The following is a 10,619-nucleotide window of genomic DNA, read 5'->3' as shown; positions in this document are numbered from 1 at the left end:
TAAGCTCCCGGAGCGTCTGACTCACGGGCACCCTGCTTTTGACTTTAACATCCAGCAGGCTGTGTCTGGGTAGGCTTCTCAGCGTGTTCGAGGCCAGCCTCCTCTTCCTTCCAGTGAGACCCTAGCACTAATGGATATGTAGCTGTCGGAGAGTGATGTCTTATTATTGGTCTTATTTTGGCACAAATATATTTTACCTGGTTTTTCAGTGATAGACACTTCTGACCTTTTTTCAAAAATGCCAGTAACTCAGATACCACAGGTGCAAACTAACATTAATTTCTTTACTCATAATGTCTTTAATCATATAGTCAATGTGTCAGCAATCCCTCTTCTGGCCAACAGAGGTCCTCCTAATCTGCAGTGCCATGGTATGAAACATTCATTGAAGTTTAGATTTTTGAGGAGTTCAGTTAACTCACTGACTCAGTAGCCACGTGTTCTTGTACTATCTTAGTGTTTTTGAAATGATCTTACATATAAAATATGCATGTTACACCATATGCATAAAAGACACGTTTTACATGCTTTTTATGTGTAAGACTCATCATCTAATTATAGGAGAAATATAATCTACTTGTGTGTTAATATTTTTAAGTAGCTACTAGTAAAGGCCAGAATGGGAAATGGGAAATATTATATACTTTAACAAGTTTTAATATTACTATGCTTCAGTGTAACCAAAACCATATCTCATAGCTAGAAACACTACCAACCACAATATGAAAGTCCTCTGTTGTGACAGGTGGATCCTTTTGAGTTTCTCTCTGCACTGCACTGGCCAAATCTGTCAGCTTCTTCTGTAGCAGAAAACACACATAATACAACATCAAGTTGACAAGACATTGAGAACAGCAATTAATGACTGAGAAAACAATTTGACCGTGGATGTCTAAGCATTACATAAGCCCAATTTTGTACTGATATATCAGCCCTTATTTATCTCTGACCATCTTTCAGACTGGGTCACAATCATACTTCCTTTTGTTGAGTTTTAGCCAATTGAACCACAAAAAGTGAAGCTAAACAAAACAGAAAAAAGACCAGTTTGTTTCATACTGTTGAAAAGTTCACAGATTAGGTGCAATGTCTACAACCAGCTTAAAACGTTTGACAACTGCAGAAAAACCTATGTTGTCAAGCTCAGTGAGGCCCACAACCGAAATACATATATAGAGATATGTGTGACATGAATAACAGTACACAAAGGCTGATTTTTGTTAATTTTCATTGGAAGATACTGTACATAACATATATGTGACTGACAGATTCCCTAAAGAATGATTAGAACATTATTTGATGCCAGTTCTGTCACCCCTTGTCTGGTATTCTCTGCCTTACTTCATTGTTCTCACATGTTTTTCTCATTTGTAATTGTGTATATATACCTTGTGTTTGTGTATATACATATATATACTGTGTTCATATTGTGTATATACACAACCTATGTATATACTGAGGTAATAAAAAGAGTGTTTACAGGGAAAAGAGGTTTTTAACATTGAATTAGACATATTAATAACAGAAAACATAAGGGAGTATAGAGATTCTGTGACCTCTCAGTGTAACGCGAGTGCCGAAGGGTGTGGAGCAGGATGCACAGACTCTCTCGACGTGGACAAACATTTATTTACATAAAACATAAAGACTATAGTGGCATTCCATATAACACAAACAGTGAACATAGAGACACTTAACACTAGCAATTTTTAACATTAACACAAGCTAGACAAACATGGTTACGAATGTTACATTTAGACATTAACTCACAAACAACATGCTACATCAACGATGACCAACAACACTGCACACACTGATGCAGGTTTAAATACACAAAGCCAAACAAGGTGCAGGTGTGTGCAGGCGTGGATACAAACAAAGATCCTGTCACTGCACGTGGCGGGCCAAACCACATGACTCGCGAGAGGCGAGCGTTCTGTTACAGAACCTCCTCCCAAGGGGCACGGCTCTCGACGCATTCTTCCAGTGAACACGAGTCTCAGGACACCGTGTACATGTACACACAAGCAGCCGCCTGGGAGAAAGGCAGCTTCTCTGTCTCTGTCAGGGCAGTCCGGTACGCCCCCAACAACGTTACGCCTGTAGATGTACAAAAGTTGTAAACACAAACAAACAATAGCGCCCACACACAAACATATAAGGCGCTGTGACATGGTGCCCGCTGTCTGCGCAGGCACCTTGTACGTGTCCGTGGCCTCAATGGACATGCGGGCGTGCACGTCCGCCCCGGTTCCAGACGTGCTACCTCCCCCAACGGTCCTCCACTCGCCTGCCACTCTAGGAGCATCCCAGCGGCGGTTTGCCTCCGGGGCTTTGGGCAGACCCCTCCGGTCTCGCTGGTGAGTCCACTGAAGGGAAGGGACACGGGCTTCAGCTCTGCCCGCTGGAGATCCCGATGGGTCCACCCAACTGCCCTCTTTCTGGTTGTTGTGGTGCATTTCGGTCTTCCTCGGCCTAGGCTCGAGGCCCCCCCCCAGCCCACCCAAGAAATTCTTGGGGGTGTACCCCTCCACTTCCGGGGTGGACATAGACACCAGTCACGGTCCTCTCCCCAATCTGCTGGGATCCAGGCAGCAGGGCGGGGGTGCCTACGCATCTCCCGCTAGGAAGTCCATCTTTAGCCGAAGGACCTGGCGTCCTGTGGTGGTTGGTCATTCTGTACCGCATTGGTCTGAGTGCCGAAGGGTGTAGAGCAGAGCGTAGACTCTCTCGACGTGGACAAACATTTACATAAAACGTAAAGACTATAGTGGCACTCCCGTGTAACACAAACAGTGAACACAGAGACACTTAACACTTAACAATTTTTAACATTAACACGAGGTAGACAAAAATGGTTACAAATGTTACATTTAGACATTAACTCACGCACCTCCTGCTAGGAAGTCCGTCATTTGCCGAGGGAGTAAGAGTCCTGTGGTGGTTGGTCATTCTGTAATGTTGCTGCTGGCCTGAACACCGTAAGGCATGGGCCAGGACACACAGACTACCTTGACTTTGTGAAACATTTATTAACATTAAACACGGAAAACACAAGTGGCAATCACATACAACTATAACAGTGAACATTATTAAACATTCAACATATCAAGCTGTACTCAGAGGCCTTCAGATGTCTCTGCAGATTTGTTAGCTAGGCAATAAATAATGAAAATGCCTCAGAGAGAGAGAGATAGAGAGAGATGGAACGAGAGAGAGAATGGACTCAATAAATCTCTCAGTCCATGCTTTTACTATTACTAGCTAATTACTTTTCATTTCCTAGTCTAGGTCCAGCTCAGACAGTGCACCATCTGTGTATAGCATCTAGCACCAAGGGGTTATTGAGCTGGTCCTTTCTGAGTTATGAAAGCTCCATCGATGAGACTGGCTGTGTGCTGGGCTGGTGACATAGATGGAAAACTGTATTGTTTTTGTCATGGTTTTAAAAATAATGCACAGTGAAATGTACTCCTGGGTCAAATTGCTTAGCTATAGTATGAATCATCTGATTAGGAACCAGATAAGTCAAAACAATGACTTGGGCAAGTGTTTAGGGCTCTAGGTCTCTGGTGATAAATATCTTGGTCAGCCCATTTAACAGTGTGTCTGTAGCTTTTCATTAAATTTTTATTGCTTATTGGTCACTGTATTGCCTTTTCTTACTACTCAGTTTGAAATATCAACAAATAGGACAGAACAAAACATTATCTTTATGCTATGGTCAACTAGTGTTACTGGCAAACCCAAAGAAATTGGTTAGAATGGGGATGGTTTTGAAGTCATATCAGCTAAAATTAGCATAACATAGATATTTGTAACTTTGGGATTCGCCTGTCTACTGAACTTTTGGATGAAGAAGTCACGGAGCTGCTCTCTCAGTAGGACTCTGCTCTGAGTCTCCCTCCTTAAATGTAAGATATCTTTTCTTCAGTAATTTGTGGTCTTTAGCGTGGCTCCCTTAATTACAGCTATAATAGTGTACATGCCAGCTGTGTTGAATCGCACAACGATGTCAGAATCTGGCACAATTTAACTGTGGAACTAGGTGGAGAGAATCTGACTAGCAGTACATTGGTAAGGTTTGATGCATATCCCAAGATAAGTCATAAAGCCTTGAATAAAGATGAAGGCTAAGAGAGCAAAAGTTATGTAATTCTTCAAAGATGAATACTAAACGTACAATTCTGGCACACCATGTCAATTACAATCCATTATACTGATGTGTTTATTTGATTCACTGGAAGACAACGAGTGACTTGTGTTTGGAACATAGTCTTCCTTCCCAAAGTTATACTGACTTCTTATGCTGACATTTTTTAAACATGTACAGACAATTTTATTCCCTGGAAAGTAACATATACACACACAGACGGACACACACACACACAAACACACACAAACACACATATATCAGATATTTTGTCAACTTTCAAATATAAAAGGCACAGCACTATTTTCAAATATAACAGTGTACTGTTTTTATTTTAGTTCTGCACAAAGAGCGTACAGCATGTTTGTGTATATACGTGTACACGTGTGTGTTCAACTGTGTTATACACAATGCTGCAGTGGCCTGCTCTGCTTCAGCTTGCTCTTTACTGTGCTACACTTGACAGAGAGCTTTTCATGCTGCCTCTTGAGAATGTCTATTTGGCTCTGCAGGTCCTCGCATGCATCCTTCACCTTCTCAAAATCCTGGAGCAGCTTCTTGTTTCTCAGCAGGCTGCAGCGCTGGTACAGGCGCAGATTGTCTGTACGCAGCTTGTCTTTAGTTATCATTACCCCTGCCAGAGCTTTCCGCTTGTTGCCGATCATTGCCTTTATCTTGGCCAGATTGGCTAGTTTGGCCTGGATCTCCAGCTCCACAAAGTTGATCGTTTATTTTAGATGTGACTGGAACTGAGAGTGGAGGTACACAATACTGAGATTATTTTCTATGCCTTCAAGACTCTACTGTACAATACATCTTCCCATCCTACTCCGTGGCAATAAATTTACTGCATTTTCAGTTTTAAATGGGGGCTCGAAATTTCCAAGTTTTGTGATGGGATTTATGGGATGGGTCTTGTTATGTTTTCAAGTCTACTTGACAGTTCCATGGCTATCTAAAAAATCAACAGAATTTGCACCCACATTAGTCTTAATCTACTGAGTTTAATAGGACGTCATACCTCTCTAGTGCTGGTAATTCCTTTCTTTATTCCTTTCTTTGTACAGACAATTTTATTCCCTGGAAAGTAACATATACACACACAGACAGACACACAAAATGTGTGCTGTCTCTAGTTTCTGGACTGTGCAAACCCACATCGAGAGCCAGATGAGAAGGCTCAGTTTAAAAATATATTCTGACTCTTCATATGAAACCATGTGTTAAAAACCAACAGGAATTAATTGCCATGTAATTTTCTCTAGAATGTATAGACTTTATAGTTCTTTACCTTTTTTTCTCTGAAATGGTAGTGGATGGCTACCATTGATTGGAGGTAGAACAAGTGGAGCAAAATGTGTGCTGTCTCTAGTTTCTGGACTGTGCACACCCACATCAAGAGCCTAAACAAAGTATACAAGGTATTTTTCACACAATAATTTACATACTGACACACAAGCACACATAACCATACACAACCTTCCATCATAGCCAAACAACCTTTTATTAAAATGTACTAAAAATGTATTTCTATTTGTTTCATTCTAGAGGCACCAGTACACATATTTTTAAGGTATACCATACAATTTAAAGATTCAAAATCACATGCTCCTTCATTTCAGTGTTTAAATAAAATGTGTATACACGTACCTGAACGTTGTTTGCTTTCTGAGCACTGTGTTTTGGTCTTATTGGTGGCAGCTTTGTGCAGCCACCTTTCCTCTTTTCCATATCTACTGACACCTCTCATCTTTTGATGTGAATTCTAAAGGTCAGTAAGCCTAACAACTGATTATAATTGGAGTGTGGACAAACACTAGCTAGCTACAAATCACTTACACAGTAGCGTGTGATTGACTGCGCCAGTACCCGCTCCTATTGTGTTAACAGCTTTATGAATATTAATGAACTTTCCACCGCTCTCTCCACCCCCGGTATGAAAGCTTCCTTCCTATTGGCTGTGCCAGTTCTCTGTATGACGCAGAGGTGTTCCTAGTGGTTTTAGAAGAAACCCTCTGATACACATAGAAATAGAAATAGAAACAGAATTTACTGCTGTGTATACACTCTCACAGGACTATATTCTAAATACCTACTGCTGTGCAGAGTGTAACGGGCAGTAATTTGTCTGCTGTCCCTTTAAGTTGTGTTTTACGGAAAATGCATGTGCATGAATGCCACACAGGAGAAGACTTTTTTTTGTACTGTACATGACGGACCTTACTGGACCCAGCGATTCTTTTGTCCTTAATTTCATTTCTCTGTTAATGTGTTTATGAGCTTTGGATGTTTCTACAGTTCATGTATGCACTGTCAACAGAATTCCAAGAGCAAGCCTCTGTCATGTAATGAATAAACCGCCAAGATTATTGCATAACTGAGTTGAGTCTGACTCGCGTCTCCTCCACGTGCTTCACAGGCTTCTCGCTACCAGTTCCAAAGCTCTCTGCTAATCTGGGTTGGAGCATAATTTAAATAGGACTAACTCCAAGCGTTACAAGAGGCACCTCATGGTTGCATAGTTAGAGTCCATTGTCCATTCTGCCACCATCCACATTTCTACACATTTTCTAGCCCTTTATCAGTGGTTTGCTTCTGACCAAATGACTGCAGTTGCCAAGATATTTTGGGTGGCTGACCACTCTGCAGTGACAGTGACATGCTGGAAAACTCCAGCCACGGCACATTTGCAACACTCACTATCTCAGTGCCTCCACTGTGCCGATGCTTTGAAAGTATATGTTCCATGTTAATAACCCTGAAAAATGTACAACTTATTTAATTAGTCTACTATTGCATATTGAAGATTACACAGTGCATGGGTATGCTCAAATGAAATGTGGCCAGAGTTCCTCAGTGTGTTTTTGATTTATGAAGATTTATTAAGAGTAACATTGACATCTCAGGAAATGTTTGAGATATCATGCTTGTCCCTGGTCTAATTCTCTCACAAGCAAATATATTAATAAAGCAGAACTAAAGCAAAGGCAGAATTTTTGGAACTGTTACTGAAAGACAACAGAGTAGTATAGAAGCATAAAAGAAGAACATCACAGAAAAAATAATGCACATATCACTAGCCTAAGACCCTTTAAACAAGAAATGCTGAGAGCTAAAACTAATATTTCCATATTTTGTTCATTTATTGCCTCATCGAGAAACAGTCCAAGACATACATTATCCTACAACACCATGCATTATTCTCCATGACAATGGATTTTCAGACACATGGCCATATTAACAAGGCAAAATGATGGCCAAACAGGACTAAAACAACAGCAAATTATGAATATTGTTCAGCTTGCACATATGGGACTATAAAATGCTTCTGGCACTAGGCATTTGTTTATGACCCAGAGGCTTCTGATTTGTTTAAATAATCAGCAGATTTTTGTGTCACATGACACTTGATGAAATACAAAGTCATTGCTTCAATTGTGCATTTACACACCAGTAAAAATGATAAAGGTGTCAGTATACTTCTGGTAACACAGAGACAGCCAGGAAAGAACAGCTACTATCTCTGACTCACTCACTCTCTCTTTGCTGATACTTTTGCTTGACCGGAAAACCTGACCCTCAAGTTCTGGTTTCTTTAAATCTGGTTTTGGTCCAGGTTAATTTGCTGAGTTGTTAGGTTCTCAACAAGAACAACAAAATATCTACCTGCTCACTAGGCATCTTTTTCACTTGCTCAACCCACAAAAGCTGACAGGCACATGGGAAGAATGAAAAGGAGATTGCAGACTGCCTCGTATTTCAGGCACAAGCAATATTTTTGGAGAAAATATTCAACATGTAATTTTTACAATTACAAGTACACTTGTGGCACACTTGTGGATCTTCCAGATATCTCTGTGCTCTCAAAAGATGATGGCAAGTGGAGGCTTTTAAGAAAAACATGCTGTTGGGAGGTATGCTTTTCTCCCATATTTGTTGTTTTGCCTGAAGTCAACATGGATATTGTCTGTGGACCAAGATTTCCTCAGAGCACCATGTCCATAATATAACAAGTTCCACTGAATTGCTATTCTGGCTAATGACATTATGAACTTGTGACACCACTTTAGTCCACTTAAACTGGGACTCTCAATCACTGCCTCCTCCTCTGCCCACTGTAAGGCTTAGCTGGTGTTAGTGGGAACATGCAGTGCACTTACACTTTCACCCGCATGTGCTCACACATGTAATGGCACTGCAAATATTGGGAGATAGTCCTCAAAACCAACAGTAAATGGGTTAGAATAGTTCATTTAAAATTAGATTATTGAGGTTAACATTGTACTTATTCTTTCCAGGACACATTCTGAGACAAGGTGGGGGCATGAGAACAGCCACAATTTCATCTATGGGTACGCTTATCATCCCAGTAACAAACAAGAGGAAAACATACATAAATGAGTGAAAGTGAGAGGCAGGGAGGGAAAGCTTAGCTACACATTCTGCATAAGTGGATGCCATAAGAGCATCATCAACAGCTTTTAAAAGATCCCTATAAGGACAAGCCCACTGTCACACACAACACCATCACTCCAGCTGTCTAAGCATCTGGTCTAAGCATTGGCATCACTGAGAGACATGTCCTGATCATCTCCACAGGGCACTGGGACAAAACCACTGCCGTTTAATCTGACATCACGTTTATCACATGTAAATGTCTGGTTCCTGTTACACACACAAAAACAAACACCTCAGTCAGACCCCAGAGAGTCCCAGCTGTTTATCCTCCGCTCGTAGAAATATGGACAGAAAGTGCAGTGTAATTAGATCATCTAACCAGTGACAAAGAGATACTGAGAAACATGCAATACTTTCTGCTAAAACAATCAGAATAATACAGTGAACATGGCACAATACAGGACAGAAATGTATAAAAATAAAGAAATAAACACACACACACACACACAAGCCGCACCTGCCCTCTATACTAAGCTTGCCTCTCTACAGCAGGGTGAGACTTCGGCGCACGGCTCCAGCCACCTCGTAAATATTTCTACTGCATTCATGATGCTGGGTGAAAAACTGTAGAGTTATGCCTCCTAGCATGACTGATATTAAAAATAGGCGGCTATCACATTTTTATAGATGATTCATGTTTTAAACTGTCTGACTTTGAATTTTTCTGTGGTTATTCTGTCTGCTCTCTGCCTAACCTCATTTGGGAGGCTTACTCTCTTCCTTACAGGTCTGCTCAAGCAGCTGAGCTGATGCTGTTGACCAGGGCCTGCCATCTACTCCGGGATCAGGTTGTCACCATCTACAATGATTCCTGCGTTTGGGATTCCTCATGACTTGGGTAAGATTTGGCACTCCAGGGGGTTCCGCACCTCTGACAGTAAGACCATTTCTAATCCAGGACTAGTGTCTGCACTTTTGTCTGCATGTACACTACCAGCTCAGCTGGCTATTGTAAAGGTCAAGGGTCATGATACAACCTCTGAGTCTGACACTGGCGATGCCTTAGCGGACGAGATCACACATTGGGCAGCTGTTAATGGCCCCTCTTGCACATATGCTATGTCCTTGACATGTGAAGCTGTCTCCATGTTTTCTCATTGCTTGGTGCCAAATGATATCGATCTGTGTTTCTTACAAACTCAGAGTACACAACAGGACTGCTCTCACTGGGTTGATTAGGGCTGTAGTCCTGATTAAAATGGTCTAATCCGTGACCTGGAGGGGCGTATCACCTTTCCTAAATCTATTTTGCCATTTCTTGTGCGCCATTTTCATGGGATTTCACATATTGCACAAAGGGGGAGTGACGGCTAACATTCAAAAACAGTTTTGTATCTCTGCAAAATGTATAACTGTAAAACTCCTCCTAGATTGCTGTTTAACCTGTGCCAGAAGCAACCAGGGTAAAACACAAGCCAAATATGATGCCTTACTGGCTCCAGAATATCCCTTTCAGTGTCTACAGATAGACTTTACACACATTCCACCTTGTGGTCAGTTGAAGTACTTGCTAGTGATTGTAGACAGGTTTTCTAAGTGGACTGAGGCATTTCCCTGTTCTAAGGAAGACGCCCACACTGTGGTTAAAATCCTAGCCAAGGATATAATACCGAGGTACGGTGTCCCTTGTGTAATAGACTCAGATCAGGGACCCTGTTTCATTTCTAAGGTAACTCAGAAACTATGCACCTACCTAACTATTGACTGGAAGTTTCACATCTCTTATCATCCTCAGTCATCTGGCATTTTTGAGAGAATGAATCATACCTTGAAAGAAAGGTTGACAAAGGTCATGATGGAAACAGGAAAGAAGTGGATAGATCTACTGCCAGCAGTGTTGTGTGAGATCAGAATGACGCCCAGTGCCACTACCAAATTGTCTCCATTTGACGTAATTTTTGGTAGACCCCAACGCAACGTCTCTGCTTATCAGCCATAATGTAACTGCTTGACCGAGAGCTCCTCACTCGAGGTCATCCGCTCCCTCTTCTTGCATACTTTACCCCTC

At 41.4% G+C, this 10,619-nt stretch overlaps 1 long non-coding RNA gene across 1 annotated transcript; it reads right to left on the bottom strand.

Annotated features, from left to right (window-relative positions):
• Window positions 1–1,609: 1,609 nt before the first annotated feature.
• LOC113568550 (uncharacterized) lies at window positions 1,610–5,525 on the bottom strand. Its single transcript, XR_014123286.1, has 2 exons — window positions 5,445–5,525; window positions 1,610–3,016 (listed from the first exon to the last, which is right to left on the bottom strand). It is a non-coding gene; the product is annotated as an uncharacterized LOC113568550 (long non-coding RNA).
• Between the last annotated feature and the right edge of the window lie 5,094 nt (window positions 5,526–10,619).

This window comes from Electrophorus electricus, chromosome 1 (genome assembly GCF_041902795.1).
Source record: "Electrophorus electricus isolate QZ-2024a chromosome 1, ASM4190279v1, whole genome shotgun sequence".
Classification (NCBI taxonomy): Eukaryota; Metazoa; Chordata; class Actinopteri; order Gymnotiformes; family Gymnotidae; genus Electrophorus; species Electrophorus electricus.
This window is presented reverse-complemented; position numbering and strand designations above follow the sequence as displayed.